We start from the raw sequence: 22,610 nt of genomic DNA on the forward strand, positions 1-22,610 counted from the left end.
TGCTCCGCGGCGTCCCCGGGACGATGGGGCCGCCGCCAGCCCTGGCCTCTCCCCCGACGCCCGGGTCCTCAGGTCCTCCGAGGCTCGGAGCGGAGGCAGGCGCCGCTGCGGCTCCCGGCCCGTCGGGCCACCAGGGGGCGCCCACTCGGCCGGCGCGGGGCTGGGGTTGCTTTCTTCCACGCGCTTCCACGAGGGCAGCCGGGTTGCCTTCCAAAATGTACCTTGGTCCGGCCGGTTCACAAAGAATAAAAAGACGTTTTTCATGTAAGTGCAACAGCAGGTGCCTTTCCCTACCCTCTCCGCGGACACATTCCGTTTGAATGAGAATGAGGGGCCCAGGTGCTGAGGCGGACGGAGTTGGCGGCCAAAGCCAGCGTGTGCAAGGCTGACGGGAGCTCGCCGCCTGTCTGGCCAACAAATCTCGGGCCGAACAGGTGAAAGAAACCCGACGGCTGCTTTTTGGGGGACACTTGTGCTCAGGCTGTGTTTCCAGCACTGCAGGCGCTCTGCGAAAACACGCTGTTCGGGCTCAAAGCATAAAGTGGAATTTAAGTTAGACGCTTCTGGCTGTTTAGAACACCTTCTGTGTTTACAGAGTCAATAGGGAAGAATCTAGGAATTTATCTTTCATGAACTAGAAGGAATTCTGTGTAATCTAGCTCACCCAACATCCGGTTTGCAAGCTGGGAAAACATTTAACCTATACCTTAAGCGCAATGTAAAAATGAGAATCTGTTGGGTTCTTTCTAATTTACTCCTTACTATTTTTTTTATTATTATTCATTGTTGTTACTTTCCGCACGTGGTGTATAAAGCAATATCTTGTGGCTCCAAGATTACTTGTGATCCCGAAGAGGAATTATGTTTCTCTGTGTGTGTGTGTGTGTGTGCGCGCGTGTGCATGTGCGTGCATGCACGCCTAGTGAAGTGTTTGGTGTAGCTACTATAATGTGTCCTAAAATTGATTTCATGTTATGTGCCAAAATTATAAGGGGTTAATTTGGGGAGATACTTTAGAGTTTTGAAAGAATGTTCACAATGCAGTCCATTTTCAAATGTGTTGTGGAGAGTTGGAGAGAGGGAACCCTAATTTGGGAACAGGTGTTCCTGCTTGACTGATGTTGAAAAATGCCCAATCCTTGGAAACACCTGCTACATCAACACTTACCTCTAAGTTCTCTGGAGGCACAAAACTAACAGGTGCGCTTAATCACAGTCATTGAACCGTGGGATCTTATTTCTGCCTTCTTTTAGTTTTCTGTATTCATTTCTGTGGACTTACTTCCTTTTGTTAACTATCACTTGCTGACTCAATCGTTTTTGTAGTGTCCAACTCTTTTCAACCCTATGGGCTGTAGCCTGACAGGCTCCTCTGTTCATGGGGTTCTCCAGACAAGAATATTGGAGTGAGCTGCATTTTCTTCTCCAGGGGATCTTCCTGACGCAGGGATCAAACCCCAGTCTCCTGCACCTCCTGCATTGCAGGTGGATTCCTTACCCCTGAACCACCTGGAAAGCCCTTTATTAACTCTGCTGCTGCTAAGTCACTTCAGTCGTGTCCGACTCTGTGCGACCCCATAGACGGCAGCCCACCAGGCTCCTCTGTCCATGGGATTTTCCAGGCAAGAGTACTGGGGTGGGGTGCCATTGCCTTCTCTGTTATTAACTCTAAGTACCTTCAATTTGTTTTTTCCAATGAGGCAGTAAATAAACAGGTGTGAATTTTGCCTCCCACAGTCTTCCATAGACAGTGTAGACTCTTATGTACCAGTAGGTCTGTTGGACATGTTAAGTCAGATATTTTCAAGGTTGCACTTACTCATCTAAGCTTCTGATTTATATCATAGTAACAGGAGAATGTAGTTTTAAACAACTCTAGTTCCAGTTTTGTTGTGAGATTGACTGAACCACTTGGCTTTAGTGGTTTAGATCCAGTTTTGATAACCAACCATATCTTGCAGTGATATGCTGTTTTTTGAGACAAGAAAGTTGATTGTTTTATTTATTTTTTAGTTTATAACATAGACTTACCTATGTATTCATATTTAAAGATGGCCCAGTATACTTCCAAGAGTAAAAATTGAGTATTTCAATTGCCTTAATAAATTTATGCATGGACTCTTTTGGGAGGGACCTTCCTAAGTTAAAGGCTTTGCAATAGTGACCTTTTGATTTGACAACCAGGACTGTAGTCATTTTACTTTTTGAATTGCTTTGAATCTCCAAATTCTGTAACTGTTACCTCTTGGAGAGAATTGGGAGTTGCTACAATAGAAATTCAAACTAGAACACTCAGTTCTTATCTACATCCCTAGGAAGACTGGGAAGAGCTTATCTCTGTATCTGACCTTCTTTGGTGATGTCCTTTTATCCCTAGCTAGACTGGGGGAAAGATCTAGAGTCATCCTTGGGTAAGAGAAGTGATGGGTTGATCTTGAACTGGAGGCTCTGGTTGGTCTGGTTTTTTTCAGAAATCTTATGGTCAACCTTGAATCTACTTGGTGATTTCTACAGGTTGATCAGTCTTCCTGCCAGCTCTAAGAACTTTATTACTACGATTTATGAAAAGTCAGTTATGGACTGAATTTCTGTAACAAGGCAAAATTTCTCTACTGGCCAACATGATTTTTCTCATTATATTACCATTATATTTATCCCTTGACGTTACAGTCAGGCTTCTTCTTTTGTAAGACTGATGTCTGGAGAGAAAGTCTAATTGGTGAGACCATTGTATTGTTGCTTTGCCTTTCCCCAGACAGTCCCATGTTTGTATGTTTTATTCTGTTTTTAACATTTGGTCCCTTTATTTTGGGGCTTCCCTGGTAGCTCAGTGGTAAAGAATCTGCCTGCAGTGCAGGAGCTGCAGGAGACACAGGTTCAATCCCTGGGTCTGGAAGTTCCCCTGGAGAAGGGCATGGCAACCCACTGGAGAATCCCCTGGAGAATCCCCATGGACAGAGGAGCGTGGCGGGCTACAGTCCATGGGGTCACAAAGAGTTGGACACGACTGAAGTGACTTAGTACACATGCATGCCCTTTATTTTGGAATCTTTTTAACCTAGATGCTAAAGTAAAAACCACAAATTGAAATGAGTATTTGGATATTACTAAGATTTTAGCCTCTGAATAAATAGTTTTGGGTTTTATACTTCCTATTATGTGGACCTGTGATCAGAAGGGCATAGGAAGTTCAGCTTGTTCTCTAAGGAAGATGTCGAACACATTCTATGATAGTCCTTCTTATAATTCAGATGCCTTAACATCTAGGCTGCCAGCCAGCCCTGAATTAATCTCAGTTAATAGGTCAGGTCTAAAAATGTTCAATTTGGTAAATGGAAGATGGGTGCATACTGACTCAATTTCTTCTTCCTGTCTTGGTCCTTTGGACAGGAAGTGTTATGAAGTTACAGTGAATTGTGAATCATCTGAGGATATTTTGGGGTTGTATAAAACAGCTTTTCTATACAAACTGTGTGTTGGGTGTGACTATTCAAAAGGCTAATCTGCCCCAAGGATCTGAGGGAGTATATATCGGGACTGCCTTAGACTTAGTGGGGCTGGAACTGAAAGTAGATTCTTTACCATCTTATTCTTTCAAAAAACCAAAAACACTCATTTTGAAATTCCTAATCGTTCACACTCAGTAAGTGCTTTCCAATGAATGAATGAAATTAATGAATGTAATTAAGTAAATTTTTTATTAACCTTAATTTTCTTAAATACAGAGTTTTGAGATTTTTTTAATGACTAAACTTGAGTCATTCTGTTAACCTAGAAATTACTATTGTGTTTTGTGTAATTATTAGCAAGTGACTGAAATAAGTCTGTTAAGGCCATGATTTTTAACCCCTGAAATAGTAAATATTATAAAGTTTAAAAATCAATCTTTATGGAAATTTTATGTGCTTGAAAGAAAATCTGTAGGGAACATCTCTTCTCTAACTATATAATAAAGAAATTAGCAAAAAGACTGATCATGGGGAAGCTAGAGTATACTAAAAGAAAACTCATGAGTTTTTTCCTTTAAAAATGCATTTGGCAAAAGTCTAAATATATTAATAATTAAAATTAAATAATCTGTAGCTTCAAATTTAGAAGTTAGCACTTTGCTAACTTTCAAGTATGAATTTTTAAAATAGCTTCCAGAAAGCCCCCAAATAGCGGACTATTTTTACCTTTCAGGTTCTTTGTGAAAATTCTAGCCATTTGGGGCAAATTTCATCAGGATGCCTTGATGCTCAAACTTGGCTTTTCATTTTTCCTGGGATAAAGATCCAAGTCCTTAACCCAACTCCCTGGTCCTACTGTCTGTCCACTTTTCCTTCCCAACCTTTGTCACACCCACCTCACCCCCTGCTTTCTGCTGCTATGAGTATTACTTTTGTATATGCAATTTCCCCTTTCACTTTCTGGCCTTTTGCTGTGTTAACTCCTACTTATCTTTCAAATCTCTCTTGTCCTCTTAGAAAACCTTTCTTCTGACCTTTTGACTCGGTCAGATCTCCCTTGTTCTTCTGACCATCTCTGCTGCAAACATTCATGTAACAATTGAGTGATCATTTATTAACTGTGTCCTTCGCTACACAGTTGTAAGCTCCATGAGGTCTGGAATCCAAGTGGGTGCTCCCTGCCATTTAATCCCCAGCACTGAAGGGCCTGGCACATATAAGTATCTCAAATATTTTTAAATAAGATGAATGAATGAGTGAGTCAGGTAATTAACCTTAGTTCCCACCTATAAAAGACTTGCTGTTGGGATTGGATGACATAAAGTAGCTACAAAGGCTAGTATATGAGAAATTCTCAATAAGTAGCAGTGATGATTTCAGTTCACTTGGGCTTGGTAGTTTATTTGGTAAAAATAATTGTTTTGCCTCCATATTTTCAAAAGTTTTAAAAATTACGTAAGTGCTCAGTTGCTCAGTTATGTCTGAGTCTTTGCCACCCCATGGACTGTAGCCTGCCAGGCTCCTCTGTCCATAGAATTTTCCAGGCAAGAATATTGGAGTTTGTTGCTATGCCCTTCTCCAGGGCATATTCCTGACCCAGGGATCAAACGTGTTTCTTGTGTCTCCTGCATTGGCAGGTGGATTCTTTACAATGTGCGCCTCCTGGGAAGCCCCCAGTTTGATTTATGCATTTTACTTGTTTGTGTTTATGTAGGAATAAATATAGAGATTTAAAGCATGTTTCAGTGACTGTTATTAGCTATACTCAGCTGTTAATGGTATTTCTACAGAAACGTTAACCTTATACTGATTTTTGTTTTCATGAGTTATGAGCAAAAGTTGCTCAGTCGTGTCTGACTCTTTGTGACTCCATGGACTATATAGTCCATGGAATTCTCTAGGCCAGAATCCGGGAGTGGGTAGCCTTTCCCTTCTCCAGAGGATCTTCCCAACCCAGGGATCGAACCCAGGTCTCCCACCTTGCAGGCAGATTCTTTACCAGCTGAGCCACAAGGGAAGCCCCTTCTCGAAAAACTAGAGCACTTTAGAGAAGGTGGGACCTATTTAGTTGATGTGGTTGTTTCTGTCTGGAAGTTCTCTTGATTTAATTACTTGTTCAGAAAATATAGATGCTTGAGAAATGTGAGTTCCTTCTTATTTGAGAGTGATATTTAGGCTCTCACCAACAGTGAATTTTTAAGTGTGTATCTTGGAGATGGAGCCTTGTGTCTGCAATGGTGTTGGAAGTTCCATCCTCTATTAGGAAGAAGATGCACATTCGGTTACAGTAAATGATGTGTGACAGAGGTGTTTGTTGTACTTCAGAAGGCAATGATGTTTCATGGTTTTCAATTCTTTGAGTCATGATGATCCTGTGAAGGTGAAAGTACAACTCAGAATAATATTTAGAGTCTTGAACTACATCACAAGTCCTGTTCTCTAGCATTTTGGGGAAACACTTGTCAACTACTCTTTTTTATTCGATATCAACATGGAGTGGCCTTCTGGGGTCAGGGTTCCTGTCTTCATGGTCTAGGAGTTGCTGGCTTGATCACTTTGCTCAGTGGGTTTGAGATGAGAACTTGCAAGTGTCTAGCTGCAAGGAGCTGACAGTCTAAATGGGAGATGAGGCAAATAGCCATAAAAACACTGAAAGCCATTTAAGGGCATCTACTAAGTCACCTGGGCTTCCTAGGGGGCATTAGTGGTAGGGAACATGTCTGCCAACACAGGAGACATAAGAGATGCATTCAGTCAGGGAGGATCCCCTGGAGGAGGGTGTGGCAATCCACTGAAGTATTCTTGCCTGGAGAATCTCCATGGACAGAGGAGCCTGGCAGGCTATCGTCCATAGCAGTGTAAAGAGTCGGACACAACTGAAGCTACTCAGCACGCATGCACTGAGTCATTTTCAGCTGGGGACTGTTGATGCTTGCGGACTTGTTGGTTCAGCAGGGCTAAGAAGAAGGCTTCCAAAGGAGACACCTCTGAGCAGGGCAGTGACCCAGGTATTAGCTCTCTCTGAACCTCAGTGTACAGGTCTGCTATTCTCCCATTTTGGCAGTACCTGGCTCAGAGGATAAAGTGTCTGCCTGCAATGCAGGAGACCTGGGTTTGGTCCCTGGGTTGCGAAGATCCCCTGGAGAAGAAAATGGCAACCCACTCCAGTATTCTTGCCTGGAGGATCCCATGGACAGAGGAGCCTGGCAGGCTTCAGTCCATGGGGTCGCACGACTGAGCAACTTCACTATTGAGTGGTTTATTAAAAAGCTAAGACTCTGAATGTATGCCTAGGGTGTGGGTGAAAAAGACCCTTAATGTCTCCGGTATTCTAACTTTAGAATGGAGTTCAGATAAGACAGTTTTAGACAGAAGCTGAAATATTTCAATTTCCCTAAAATATTCTGTTAATATATACAAGTCATCCTAGGAACATTTCAACCTCAGGCAGGGCCAGGATTTGTGGCAACAAATGATTATCTTCCCGTTATTTGTCACCCTTTTCTCATGAACTTTGTACAACTGTTAAAATAAGTTTCTTTTTTAAAAATTAAGTTATTTTTTTACCGAAGGATAATTGCTTTACAGAATTTTGTTGTTTTCTGTCCAACCTCAACATGAATCAGCCATAGGTATACATATGTCCCCTCCCCTTTGAACCTCCCTCCCATCTCCCTCCCCATCCCACTCCTCTAGGTTGATAGAGCCCCTGTTTGAGCCATATAGCAAATTCCTATTGGCTATCTATTTTACCTTTTTTTTCTTTTTTAAAAATACTTTTTAAAATTTTATATTTTGGCTGCACTGTGTGGCATGTGGGATTTTAGCTGTCCAATCAGGGATTGAATTTGGACTCTCTGCATTGGAAGGCAAAGTCTTAGACACTGAACCATCACAGAGATCCAAAATAAGTTGCTTTTAAGGCTTACCTTTTTTTTAAAAAAAGATTATTTTTAATTGGCAGATGATTGCTTTACAATGCTGTGTTGGTTTCTGCCATACAACAGTGTGAATCAGCCATAAGAATATCCACCTATGCCTTACTTCTTTTTTGTATTTTTGGACTACTTCTCAAGTTATTGGTGGATTGAAACTTCTGAAATCTAAAATAATACCCAATGTCCTAGGCCCCAGGTGCTTCAGAGGCAAAGGGCACCATCCATGTGGCAGTCATTAGCACTGCAGCTCAGCAGGTGTGATAAATCACATTATCAGGATTGGGAGGGGTTTAGCATGCTTGCATTAAGACAGTAGAGATTTGACCAAAAATCTCTGCTATCTTTTGATGATCCGTTTCCATCAATTTATATTGAATACATTGTGTTCCAGAATTATCCCAAGATAGCTGACCTTGCTCTGCTTTTTTCTGTATCACTGCCTCCCAAATGACAAATGGGTTAATTTTTTTTTCTGAATTACATGTTCACTGTAAGAAGAAAATAAAACTCACTCAATTCAGAAAACTATGAAGAAGTAGAAGTCCCACTCACAGATAATATTTGATGAATATTTATTTTAAGATACTTTATTGCTAGTCATTCGATTTTCTCTTTTTGAGGGTTTGGAGTTCAGTTGTTTTGCTTGAATAAATAATGTCCTGGCAAGCAGTCTTGTTCCTATATATTCATGCATTTATCTTACCCTGCTAGGATACATTTAAAGAAGTAGAATTTTAATCAAATTTATGCATATTAAACTTTTTGATACTATTGCTAATAGCTCCCCCAAAGATTTCTCTAGTTTACATTTCTTATTTTTTTAAAAATTAATTATTTATTTATATATATTTAATAACTTTTGGCTGTGTGGGGTTTTCGTTGTTGCACGCACAAGTTTTCTCTCATTGCAGAGAGGGGGTTCCTCTCTAGTTGAGGTGCACTGGCTTCTCATTGCAGTGGTTTCTCTGGTTGCAGAGCACAGAGCTCTCGAGCGCATGGGTTTTTATAGTTGCAGCTCAGTTGTTACGTGGCATGTGGGATCTTTCTGAACCAGGGATCAAACTAGTGTCCCCTACATTTCAAGGCAGATTCTTAACCACTGGACCAAGTGGTAAGGGAAACCCCAGTTTAAATTTCTAATTCTAGTTAAGAGAGACTGTTTCTCCATAAGTCCTACCAATAGTAAGTTTTGCCAGTTTTCCACCTCTGCTTATTTATAAGTAAGTCATGATATCTCAGTGTTTCATTTTGTATTTCTTTGTGTAGTTCTGAATTTAAACCTACATTTTAATTTTTCCTGGACAGTAGCATTTTTTCTCTGTGATTTCAATTTCACATCCTTTGTTCATGTTTTAATTGGAGTGTTGTTCGTTTGTTTATTTTTGGTTACCTCATTTTAAAATGCAGTTATTTCCCCCATTTTCCATTTGTCTTTCAAACTTTGGTATTTTTGTTGTTGTTCTGTTTTGTTTTTGCCAGGCACAGACATTTTCAATTTGTTCATGAGCTCATGCCTATTTTCATTTATGGTTTCTGGCTGTGTTGCTTAAGACAGCTTCTTGACTCTCATAGTAGTAAATTATAAATTAACATTAAAGATCAAAATCATTGGGGATAATGTGGTACAAATAGTTAAGCCATGTATCTTATTGGCATGCTCATTAGGCTAAATTTGAAGGAATAATAATAATATTTGGATAGTGAGAGGTAAGGATGGAAAATGGTTCTGTTTGATTCAAAGCATGAAGTTTCTGGCCTCTAATTAAGTTGGGGTTGCCAGATTAAGAATCCACCTGCCAATGCAAGACCCAAGAGATGTGGGTTCGATCCCTGGGTCAGGAAGGAGGAAATGGAAATGGCAACCTGCTCTGATATTCTTGCCTGGGAAGGCTCTGCCAGGCTCCTGTCCATAGGGTCAAAATGAGTAGGACATGACTGAGCACGCTAAGCAAGGCCAGATTAACAAATAAAAACACAGAACACTCAGTCATGTTTGCATTTCAGATAAACAACAAATAAACAAATAGGTTTTTTTTTTATAAGTTTGTTCAATATTGTATTTTATCTGGTGACCCCAAATTAAGCAAAGTAAGTAAATAACAATAGGATGGTATTCAAAGTAAAAGCTAGTCATCTCAAAATGTACTGCTACCATATGTATTGAAATAGTTAGGCTATCCAGAATATATTTTTTTGGAAAAACTCTATCACATCCTATAGATGATCCACATTCTAACAAAGGTTTGTTGTTGTTTTTTTTTTTTCCCTTTAATGTGTGTTGCATGTCTACACAGCCAAGTAGAAGTATGAATTGAACTTTATCTGAGACCTAACATACAGTTGGTAGTGGTTTCGTTGCTAAGTCGTGTCCAATTCCTGCCACCCCATGGACTATAGCCTGCCAGGCTCCTCTGTCCATGGGATTCTCCAGGCAAGAATACTGGAGTGGGTTGCCATTTCCTTCTCCAGGGAATCTTCCCGACCCAGGGATCAAACCCAGGTCTTCTGCACTGTAGGCAGATTCTTTACCAACTAAGCTACAAGGGAAGCCAGTTAGCCACATTCAGTTGGAAAATTGTACTTTTTTCCAATAGCAAGGATTCTTGTTTTATTTTCTAGATCAGTGATTTTTGGCCCTGACTACATACTAGCCTTACTTGCGGAGATTTACAAAGGTTATATGACAAGATCCTTCCATGTAGAGTCCATTTTAGGTTGGTCTGAGAGGGGCCTTATTGCTTGGTTGCCCACTGCCTGTTTCCTCACCCATAAAGTGGGGGTTAAGTTATTTCCCATGTCCACGCTTCGTCATGAGAGTTAAATATGTAATGCAGGTGGAGTTTTAGAAGAAGTCTGACTCGTAATCACTCTTAAATAAGTGAAAGTCATGTATTGTAATGAAACCATAAGAAACCTAGCTCATTGAGAACTAGGAAATGCAATAGATACCAAGCAAAGCATGGGTAGATGAAAATGCTAGAAAGGCTCACATCTGCATGCAAGAGCTGATTATGGATATCTCTGCTCATCCCTACATTTAGTGACATTAGGTCTGAAAATCAGCCATGGTGAGTTTATTTACAGCACAGAAATCATCAAAGGCTGAAATCAAGGATTTTTAGTTCTTCACTTTTGTATTTTTGTAGCCCAGAGATCCAGTTATTGACAATATCACCATGTGAGAGGATGAAGGCAAGTGACAGGTCTGGGGTGAAGCACATCATACATTTACCTTGTGGACTGGCCTGAATTTGGACCTCGCCAGTTATGGCATACGAGAGTTGGACCATAAAGAAGGCTGAGCACCGAAGAATTCATGCTTTCCTATTGGGATGCTGCAGAAGACTCTTGAGACTGCAAGGAGATCAAACCCTGCAATTCCAAAGGAATTCTGAGTCAATTCTGAAGGAAATCAGCCCTGAATATTCATTGGAAGGACTGATGCCGAGGCTCCAATACTTTGGCCATGTGATGTGAAGAGCTGCTGCTACTAAGTCGCTTCAGTTGTGTCTGACTCTGTGGGACCCCATAGATGGCAGCCCACCAGGCTCTGCCATCCCTGGGATTCTGCAGGCAAGAACACTGGAGTGGGCTGCCATTTCCTTCTCCAGATGTGAAGAGCTATCTCATTGGAAAATACCCTGATGCTGGGAAAGATTGAAGGCAAAAGGAGAAAAGGGTGGCAGAGGATGAGTTGGTTAGATAGCATCACTGATTCAATGGACATGAATTTGAGCAAACTCCAGGAGATAGTGAAAGACAGGGAAGCCTGGTATGATACAGTCTGTAGGGTTGCAAAGATTTGGACACACTTAGCGACTGAACAACAGTCATGGCATCTGTCATTCATGGACCCAGGCCTTAAGTGTTGAGTCCCTGGAGGTAGTAGATTTATGAGTATCGTGGTCCTCTCCTGGTTTTGAATCTAGAATCACCAGAGTATGATTGAGCTATCACTCAAACATTTGTTCCAAGTCTAGGGGCAAATTATTTAATCCTGCCCTCAAAAACTTAAGGATTTGAACTCATAGAAACAAAGAGTAGAATGGTGGTTGCCAGAGGCTGGTGGAAATGGGGAGAGGATGGTCAAAGGGTACGCACCTTCAGTTATAGAGTGAATACAGATTCTGAGGATTTAATGTCTAGCATGGTGGCTAAAGTTAATAATACTTCATTGTGTACTTGAAATTTGCTAAGTGAGTAGATATAGAGCATTCTCACATGCACAAACACAAAGTAACTATAGGAGGTGATAGATGTGTCAACTTGGTGTTAGAATCATTTCATGATAAATGCATGCATGCTAAGTTGCTTCAGTTGTTCCTGACTCTTTGCGATCTCATGGACTGTAGCCCGTCAGGGTCCTCTGTCCATGGGATTCTCCAGATAAGAATACTGGAGTGGGTTGCCATTTCCTCCTCTAGGAGATCTTTTGGACCCGGGGATTGAACCCACCTTTCCTGTGGCTCCTGCATTGCAGGCAGATTCTTTACTGCTGAGTCACCAGGGAAGCCCTTCATGATATATATGTGTATCAAATTATTGTGTTGTGTACTTTAAATATATAAAATTTTAATTGTCATTTGTACCTCAATAAAGCTGGGGGAAAAAGCAAGGATTTGTGGCGGATATAGCAGGGGGCATAGGAAGCCATAAGATGAACATGGTCCATCTAACTTATATTTAGATGGATGCACATTCTCAAAACCCAAGCCCAAAATGATGGTGGTGATGATAATGCTGAAATTCCCTTGAGGTCTACTTTAGATTAGTTTGGAATGCTCTGAGATGCTCTGTCCATTGTCCTTTGCCTTTGTTGGGTACTCAGGTAGAAACAGATGGAAAGTATTAGAGGGTCTTCATGCCTCAGTTTCCTCATTAATCAGAACAGAATGGTTGTCGGAGTGATTTGGGTAATGGATTTTAACTGCATAGTGATTGCAGTTAGTTCCTCAATTTTCAAGAACGTTTGTTAGGTTAGGTTATAACTTAGGAACTTAGAAGGACTTCCCTGGTGGCTCAGATGGTAAAGAATCTGCCCGTAATGCAGGAGACCTGGCTTCAATCCTGGGTCAGGATGTTCCCCTGGAGAAGGAAATGGGTACTCACTTCAGTGTTCCTGCCTGGAGAATTCCATAGACAGAGGAGCCTTGAGAACTACAGTCCCTGAGTAGGACTTGTGGGCGACTAACACTTTGATTACTTAGAGCTAAGTAAGCACCCTGCCCAGATTCTGAACTTTTACCTTGGACCTCAGTAGCCCCAAGAGCTCTCTAGGACCACTAATCCTAATAGACTCAGTGTCGGTAGAGCTAGAGTCCTACTGCCTGACAGTTTGTTTTTGTTGCTCTCTAAGTAAATCAGCATTTGTTATTGTTCATTTTAACCTTTATTTGACTTGCTTTAACAAAAGAGACATAGTAAATCTTTTCTCATAATGATTGAAACTTTCTTCACTTGGGGAATTATATTGTTTTGGAAAAAAGCAGCCTGTATCATTCTGCATTAAAATGTGCAACATTGTTATTTTGGATTATTTGCTATAATCCTAAGTATAAAATCATGCATTAAAAAGCCAATATGAGACTTTAAATTACTTAACTTAAAAAACCCAACTATAACTGTATTAGGAAGAAAAAGAAAACTTACAATACTCAGGTATACAGTTCAATTAAATCAGAATTTGATATTTATACAATCTCTCCTCCTTGGAAGCTGCAGGTAGACAAAATTATTATATATATTGTATGTATGCTGCACATACATAAAATTGATGAGAGACGCTGAAAAGAAGCAAGCTCTTTGGAACCCAGACTGGATTGCCAAGCCGAGTACCCCTGCAAAACAAATTCTCTTTGTCTGAACATATGAAACGTACCAAAAGAGAGTGAAAACTAGTTTTTGGTTTTTTTTTTCTTTTTTAACTTTTTTTTTGTTTTTTTAGGAGAACCACCAGTGGAAGAAAAGATCACTTCCTCTGTAGACACTTTATGGGTTTCGGATTCCATAAACTCTGCCATGTAACTTGACCCCAAAGCTAATGAAATCCTGTTAGACTTTCCCTGCCCTCCTTCCTGCTTCCATCTTTCTGACTGTCTCACCTTTGAAAACCTAGATTTGTATTTGTATACATGTGTGATCCCTCCTCCCATTGTCTGGTTTTTAACCCAGGCACTTTTCACCTACATCCTCCCTTTCCCTCATCTGGCAGTCAGTTGGGCTTCTTCCTGCCTTGAATACCACATTCCCGAGTTATTCATGCTCAGTCATTAGCACCCTGTCCCCCTACTAAAATTATGAATGAAAAGCCTTGTTGTTCTTTACAAATAACTCAGGCTTCCTCAGTCAGTCAAATTCAAATGGAAGTGACTGCCGGACAAAGGGGCGGGATGATGGACAGTCCTCACAGCGAGTCATCAATGCCCACAGGAAGTTTGTAAAGCCACAATCTAGGTGGAGAGGATTGGGTGTTCCCAGAGGATGAGGGTTGGGGGGAGCTGGGAGTGGAGGGGTGCTCTTTGAGTCCTTTTGGATCTTAGAGGAAAAAAAAAGTCCACGAGGACCAGGGAAAGCAATGTAGAGAGTCAATTTTGCCCTAGCAAGAACTGAAAAATCCTTCCCTGGAGACATCTCTACCTTGCAGTAATGCTGGTTGAAACTGAGCCACAACAGACAAAACTGAAGGCCCTGACCATTTACTGGGTTTTGAATGCTGAACGGGGCAGTAGTGGGTTACAGACTGGGAGCTGCAATACTCCCCGCTGAGATGTTGCATTGTCCAGGGGCCCCCTTTTTCACAACAGGGGAAAAGGTAATTGACAGCCTGATTGTTTGGCCAGGCCCCCTGCTGTTTTAAAATCCTGGAAGGCCCCAGTCACACGTTGTCAATAACAGCCGTCGGAGGTGCGGAGTGAAGGGCTGTTCAGGAAGCAGTTTGAGCTCTTCAAGTGGACAGGCCTCAGTGACTTCTCTTGCACTCTGGCTGCCACAAGCGACTCATTCAAAAATAACCTTCAAGTAATAAATCAAACTTGTTTCCTGAACTATACAAGGAACAGCTGGTTATTTTTCCTCGCTTTTTTTTTTTAAAGACTGAAAAAAAAAAAAAAGATTTTTTACTACAGGAAATCAAGCATGTCAAAATTTGGCAAAGCAATTTGGATGATTTAACAGCTAAATACTTCTCTTTTTAATGTTATGCTTTCATCGGCCTTTTTTTTATTTCGGCTTTTCCTTTCTGCATTCTGTGTGCTGTCGTGGGTCCCTTATCTCTGCTTTCCTCCTTCGTGACAGGAAAACCAGTTTAGTGTTTTGTCCTTAGAAGATCGTTGGTGTAATTTCTGACAAGTGGTCAAGATGCTCCACTTCTTATACAGCTAAAATTTGTTTTGTTCTGCAGGAAAAGTTTGACTTTAGACCTAGGGCTCTTTTTCTCCAGAGATCCATTTATTTTGGAGTTCTGATGACAAGGCAGTTTTTCTCCAGTCTGCTGATTTAGGAACCCTGAGCTAGTACATATGTCACAACTGAAGTAGTCTGGTGTTTTAAGAAAGTACATTTTGAGCTCTTTGGTCTTTTTACATCTCTCTTTGTGCCTATTTTTGTGTTTCCTTTGTGTGTGTCTTTCTCTCCTTGACTCTGTTTGCCCTTCAGATTCTAGAAAAATCTGCTAACTTCTGATTGACCTTAGCAGTAATTAAAAATATAAGTAACATGAAGCAATGCCCTTCTATGACGATTACTGTTTACCTTTCTTTTACAGATTCTTGATATTTCCAATAGAAATCCATTTTAAGTGAAAATATTTTAATGATCTATCATGTGTACCTTAGAGGTCAGCTTTTCACGACTTGTGGACTTTAAGAATTAAAAAAAAGAAGTGTATTTGAGAATCTGTCAGATTTTAGTGCACTAGGTCTATTTCAATCTGTTTAAATATAACAAAATCAGGATTAGATATTAAGATTATGTAAAACATCTCTTTTACAGGGTATTTTGACCACTCTACAGTAAATGAAAAAACATTGATTATAATGTAGCATTGAGACATTATAAATTATACTTAGGGATTTTGACCTTTATGTATAATTATATTTCTTAATTTTGTTGAAGAGATTATTCATTTGTAATAAAACACTTGTAATGAAGTGTTTTACAGGAAGATAATAATGAAATTCAATTTGCAGTAGAATTAGGTCATTGTAGGCATCTTTTGTATTTCTATTCATTTCTTTTTAAGTATCTTTTCCTTTGTATTCCCTTTATTAATGACAAAGCTGTAATAGCACAAATAAACCCATCTTTGTGCTGTATAAGTAAGCTTATACACTTTGTAAATATACAGACATCTTGGCTGATACAAGTGTGAGCTTAGCAGTGGGTGTGGTTTCCATCTAAACGATTCTTCCATATACAGCTGATAGTCATACTGAACCTGTTTTGATGTAATATTTCTTTACTTTCAGCGTTTAAGCTTCGAGCATGTGGTACGTGACTGGATGGAATTCCTGGAGAACTGTATTAACATGTTCCAAAAAGCTGAATCCTGAGGTTAGTACCATGTCAGAAAGTTTGAGAATTTGTGCAGTAGTTATAGTATGGTTCATAAATGGTCGTATAATTTGCAAGTGAATTACATTATAAATATTATATTTAAAATAACATAAAGCACTCAGTTCTGTAGATGAATCATTTCTTATGAAGTCACAGCCTTTTGTTTCACCCAGAGATGCTCAGGGATTGCTGAGTTAAGCGGCCTTTGAACCTCCTGGTGTCCTCCGGCCTCACAGCTCCTCCCCTTGGCCCCGCGGACTCTGGCCACAGTGGGGGCGGGCGAGATAGCGAGTGTAGACCGAGTGTAGACCGAAAGTGCTCTGTGCAGACGTGCCTTCTGGCCTCCTGTTCAGCTGCCAGCCTCACAGAATGGACTTCTGTGCTGTCCTTTACACTCACTATCACACTCAGCGCTCTTTGTCACTCAGCCTTTGAGACAGAAGGGGGCGAGATAACACATCTAGACCGCTCCTGTTGACTTTGTAGATAAAGTCAAGGGCTGGAGTCAAGAACCCAGGGTCTTATCCTCCTCACTTTGCAACTGCCTTGCCTTGTGACATTGAGCCAGGCCCTGGACCTTCCCATTCCTCACTTTTCCTCTTCTATCCAATGAGAATCAGTGATGTTCTCTTATTTATCAGGAAGGTGTGGTTGTTGAAGGAATTTCTAAATGCTTGAAGCCCCTAGCAAAAGGAAAATGAAATCAGATAAAATGACCCTTTCTTCTGTTTTTTGGGGGGAAGATGGAAAGGAAGCTGCGGCTGGTTAATTACTCCCCACTCCCAGAAGTAATTCATTCTATAATCTTGTAGATAGGGAATTTTCCTCCTACCCTTGTCAGTTTTTACCTCGTCCTTATCTTTGGCTCTTTTCATCTTTCTCTCTCTCTCTTCCTGCCTGTTTCTCCCTTTTCCTCTACCCCTGCGATGTTTCTTTCATAGCAATGTGCTGTGAGATCAAGGTGTATAGAAATCAGCAAAGGTGAAGAACATCTCTAAAAGGCTCTGTTCAATGTGGGTGAGCGGAGACACCGAGAAAATAGGAGGGCATCCTGAGTTGACTGGATGGGGAGGGACAGTAAGGGGAAGCTTTTGCAAATATGTTGAACTTAGAAAGATAAACCTTTAGAAACAGTTACCAGCTGGCAAGATGGGTCTCTGGGACCTGGGACAACTTATTTAGAGGTTTTCCCAAAGAGATGGGATTGGAAAGGGTTGGAACCTGTAGTGAAATTCAAGGATTCTCTCAATGGAATAGGGTGGAGGGCCTGTTCTGACCACAGCCATGGCTTCCCTTTTCAGTAAATTGTACAACTGCATAGACTGTAGCTTTGAGTCAAAAGGGATTTCAAAAGTCCTACTTCAAGGTAGAGTGTGTGAAGTATCATAAATTTTAAAGCGTGCATTTTAATACATTTTACTTGGTTCAGTGGGTAAAGAATTTGCCTGCAGTGTAAGAGACACAGGAAACACGGGTTTGATCCCTGGGCCAGGAAGATTTCCTGGAGAAGGAAATGGAAACTCACTTCAGATTTCTTGCCTGGGAAATTCCATGCACAGACGAGCCTAGAGGGCTATAGGTCCAGTCCACTGGGTCCAGTCCAGTGGGTCGCAAAGAGTTGGGTATGATAGAGTGACTAAACACACACCTTTAAAAAATCTTTAGTGGTTGAATTTTATTGCTATTGTTTTCATTTTATTCTGTGAAGAGCTTGGTAATATAAATTACAAGCCAGACATTAATTCACTTAGCATTCCTCATGGCCTTTTAAGAAGGGTGCTGTATATTCTGGCTTGCTTATTGGATTTTCCACATCTACACATCGATTCATATGTGTTCGGATTTTTTTCATTCAAAAGGCAGCAATATCATTTTGGTGGTGTATGCTTTTGATCTTATGTACATACATGGTTTTTATATGGCCTGACGTTGTGTTTGTTACTTCTTATTGAATCCATTGTATATTCTAAAATGTATTATTCTATTTTGCTACCTATAGATAGGCTTTTTTAGAGTGATTCCCCTCATTAAGAAAAACAAAAAGACTACTACATGGGGGACATATATAATATATAATGTAGTATATGTACATAAATATATATTTAAAATATAATATACAAATATATATATTTTACTTGTTTTAATAAGAAGGATATTAAAAGATTCATATCAATCTATCTATAATTCACAGGCTCAGAAGGGGAGGCAGGAGCTTATTAACTTAAAAAAAATAAATTTATTTATTTCTAATTGGAGGATAATTGCTTTACAATATTGTGTTGGTTTCTGTCATACATCAACATGAATCAGCCATGGGTATACATATGTCCCCTCCACCTTGAACCTCTCTCTCACCTCCCACCCCATCTCAGCTCTCTATGTTGTCACAGAGCACCAGATTTGAGCTCCCTGCATCATATAGCAAAACCCTACTGGTTATCTGTTTTACACAGGGTAATGATTATGTTTCAATAAGGAACTTATTAGCTTTCTAAACTTTTTTCTGCTCTGTTTCACTTTGTACAACAAATATGTGTTACTTTATTATTATTGTATTACTTTCTTGAAACATTAATGAAAAAAGTTTCAATACTGATTTAATATAAACACTTAAAGACAAAATTTAGTAGTCATTGATAATATTTGTGTTTTACAAGGTTTTTGCCAATCTTAAAATGTCTAAAAATCCGCAAGGAAAAGAGTCCCTTTTGTTTTTAAGAGCACACACATACACAAGGCAATGGTTGGTGCTCCCTCTGCTGGTTTCCCTGTAAGAATTAGCCAGCCAACTTGGGAGAGTAAAAAGATAACAATGAAAATTATGTTGATTCTTTGTCTTTAAACACCCTTTCTACATATGAGCTTTATCCTAGATTGGCAGCAAGTGTTAAAGCAGTTTGTGAAAATGGGTTCTTTCCTGATATTTAACAGTGATACTGAAGTTGGGCTAGATAATTAAAAATCTCCTTTTTTGTATCATATAGTAAGATATAAAAGACAATTATTCCTAATTTATTGGGACTTTTTGAGTGGGGATTAATTTTGTACAACTACCTCTAGGAGTTAGTTGACAGAACACCTTTACATTAGTAAGCGAACATGATGGGAGCAGTGACATTATCACAGGCCATTTTTTTTCTCAGCTTCCTTGGTGGCTCAGATGTAAACATTTTAAATTTTATTTATTTATTTATTTTTGGCTGCGCTGGGTCTTCCTTGCTGTGTGCAGGCTTACTCTATTTGCAGGAAGCGGGGTCTACTCTCTAGCTATGGTGCGTAGGCCTTTCACTGTGCTGGTTTCTCTTGTTGTGGAGCACAGGCTCTACCTAGATGCATGGGCTTCAGTAGCTGCAGCTCACTGGCTCTAGAGAGTGGGCTCAGTAGCTGTCGCACACCAGCTTACCCATGGCATGTGAAATCTTCCTGGACTAGGGATCAAACCCGACTCTCCTGCATTAGCAGGTGGATTCTTATCCACTGTACCACCAGGGAAGGAAGTCCATGAGCCATTTTAAAAATGAAATACCTTGTTATATCATTACTGTAATTATAAATTCTTATATAAAAGATATTTGAAATTTTCTTGGTTTAGTTAATATCAATATCTAAACTATAAGATTCTTAGAATTCATTGAATTCACCAGTCTTTTTGAGGGGGGGGAATCCTGACTGTCATGGATCAGAATATATTGAATTATATATACTATTCATTTATCAAATATTAGTATTAAATCATTCCTAAATCTTTTATTGTATTCTGTATTATATATATATAATATGGTATTCTGTGTCTTAAAGGGCTTTAATGTGAAGACTCTGTCTGTACATATTCAGCTCTTTTTACTAGCTTTTGCCTTTAGGTAGATGTTGGCTATAGAATTAACTGATAGAATATATGAAACTATTTCCCTTAGGGATATAGGCATTTAATAGGGAGCTCTGGTGAATCTATGAACTTTCAAAGGAAGTATTTTTAATGGAAGGTTTCAGGGAGAGGGCTTTTATAGGAGGATAAAGTAGTCTGGAGAAGGGTCACCTCTGGACAGGCCCATGGGAAAGAAATGGAGAATTTAGAGAAGTCCAAGCAATAGGCAGAAGAACCTGGCAGTCTGTAGTTCATGGGGTCTCAAAGATTTGGACACCACTGAGCAACTTTCGCTTTTTCAAGCAACAGGCAATAAAGAATGTGGGAGGTGCTATTTAGTGGGGAAGAGCAGGAGTTGTATTTCCTTATAAGAGAACTGTTTTCCTTTTTTAAAAAAATTTTTTTTATATTATATTGGAGTGTAGCCATTTAACAATGCTGTGATAGTTTCAGGTGGACAGCCAAGGGACCCAGCCGTACATATCCATGTATCCGTTCTCCCCCAAACTCCCCTCCTGTCCGCGCTGCCACATAGCTTTGAAAAGACTTCCCTGTGCTATACAGTAGGACTTTGTTGGTTATCCATTTTAAATATAGCAGTGTGTATTGCTCTCCTTTTAAAAAAAGTCATTCCCTTTGTGAGGGGTGCTCAGGGAATGGTGAAGGAGAAAGGAAATAAAAGGGTAGAAAGCCAGATGTCATAAATCAACTTTACCCATCACTGAATGAGCCATATACCATACTCAGATCATCCCAACAGCATGGACAAAGCAAGGTAGAGATTTAGGCAAGTGACAATGTTGGGGACAGGCAGTTTCATGTAGCTGAGATCAGCCACAGCTACAGGAGTTTAGGCATGGGAATTCTGGGCTCTGGAAAGAGTGGGGAGGGTGATGAGTGTTGGGGGTCTGGGCATACTGAGGGCATCTGCATACATACTGTAGGACTCCAGTGCTGGAGAACCTGGAGTACCAGGCAGTGCGTCATAGCAAAGACAAGACTCAGCTCCTGCTGCTGGCCTCTGAGTTCAGGAGGGTTCCTGGCAGAATCTCTGTTCTGGATCATGGGCTATGAGCAGTTTGAGTCAAGGCTGATTTGATACTGACCCCAATGTACTAGCAAATTCCTTCATCCTGAGTCTGGAGACGGTTTGTATATGAGTGCATGTTCAGTTAAGACCTACAAGCCACACAGATGATGGCCCAAATCCGGAATTTTAGGAGATGTTATTGGATAGGGGGTTATGTTCCTTGCCTCTCAAACCATGATATATGGGCTAATGCACCCTTAGCCTAGAACGAAAAATACCACTGCTTTGAATTTTTTAAATAGCTTTATTGAGGTATAAGGGGCTTCCAGTGGCTCAGTGGGAAAGAATCCACCTGCAATGCAGGAAACATAGGAGACTTGCATTTGATCCAGACCTGGGTTTGATCCCTGGGTAGGGAAGATCCCCTGGAAGAGAGCATGGCAATCCACCGCAGTGTTCTAGCCTGGAGAATTCCATGGACAGAGAAGCTTGGCGGGCTATAGTCCATGGGGTCACAAAAAGTTGGACGCAACTGAAGTGACTTAACATGCATGTACGTATTGAGGTATAAATTCAGATACTATACAATCCACCCTTTTAAAGTGTACAGTTAAATGAGTTTGAGTATATTACATAACTTCTTTGAATTATGTAATAATACATACAATATAAAATTTGCGATTTTCACCATTTCTTTCTTATCACAGTAGTAAAAGATGTTTATCAGTTTTCACAATAAATAGCCAGACAAAAAATAAAAGATAATTACAGTTGCAAGCTATAATGGAAACATGATTAACCTAACAATATAAAATAATTACACACAATTTGGGGGATTAAGTAGAGTGATGTGGTAAGTGGAAGTGCATACATGCATATGTTTTCATCCACTCAGCCAGTCTATGTCTTATGGTTGATGCATTTAATCTATTTACATTAAAGATAATTATCCATATATATGATCCTGCTGTGGAGAAGGGAATGTCAACACATTCCAGTATTCTTGCCTAGAGAATTCCATGGACAGAGGAGCCTGGCTGGTTACAGTCCATGGGGTCACAAAGAGTCGGACACCACTGAATAACTAACACACTCTCTTTCTCTCTGTCTCCCTCTCTCCCTCTCTCTCTCTCCCCCCGCCCATTGGGACTTCCTAGGAGGCACTAGTGGTAAAGAGCCTGGCTGCCAATGCAGGAGACTTAAGAGATGCAGCTTCAGTCCCTGGGTGGTGCAGATCCCCTGGAGGAGGGCATGGCAGCCCACTCCAGTATTCTTGCCAGGAGAATCCCATGGACAGAGGAGTCTGGTGGACTACAGTCTATAAGGTCGCACAGGGTTAGACATGACTGAAGTGAGTTAGCAAGTATGCACGCATGATCCTATTGCCAGTTTCTAATTCTTTTGGCTTTATATTGTGTAGGTCTTTTCCTTCTCTTGTGTTTCCTGCCTAGAGAAGTTCCTTTAGCATTTGTTGTAAAGCTGTTTCGGTGGTTTTGAATTCTTTTTACTTTTGCTTGTCTGAAAAGCTTTTGATTTCTCCATCAAATTTGAATGAACATTTATATTTACCATTAGTCCCACATAATTGTTCTCTAATTTTTTTAAAATTTATTTTTAGTTCTGTCTCTTCAGGTGATATATTTTAAATTTCTTAAATGCAGGACTGTTTTTTCAGCTCTTTTGCGTTACCCTAAGAATTTTAACTTGATTTTACCCAGATTACTCTAAATGACAGAGATCGTAGGGCTTTGTTTGTTTGTTTTTTCCAATATGCT

The 22,610-nt window shown here is 40.2% G+C and overlaps 1 long non-coding RNA gene across 1 annotated transcript; it reads left to right on the top strand.

The window, feature by feature from the left end:
* Positions 1–182: 182 nt before the first annotated feature.
* LOC133049118 (uncharacterized) lies at positions 183–22,404 on the top strand. The gene is made up of 3 exons (XR_009691218.1): positions 183–264; positions 15,853–15,937; positions 21,993–22,404. It is a non-coding gene; the product is annotated as an uncharacterized LOC133049118 (long non-coding RNA).
* Positions 22,405–22,610: the final 206 nt, after the last annotated feature.

This window comes from Dama dama, chromosome 30 (assembly GCF_033118175.1).
Source record: "Dama dama isolate Ldn47 chromosome 30, ASM3311817v1, whole genome shotgun sequence".
NCBI lineage: Eukaryota > Metazoa > Chordata > Mammalia > Artiodactyla > Cervidae > Dama > Dama dama.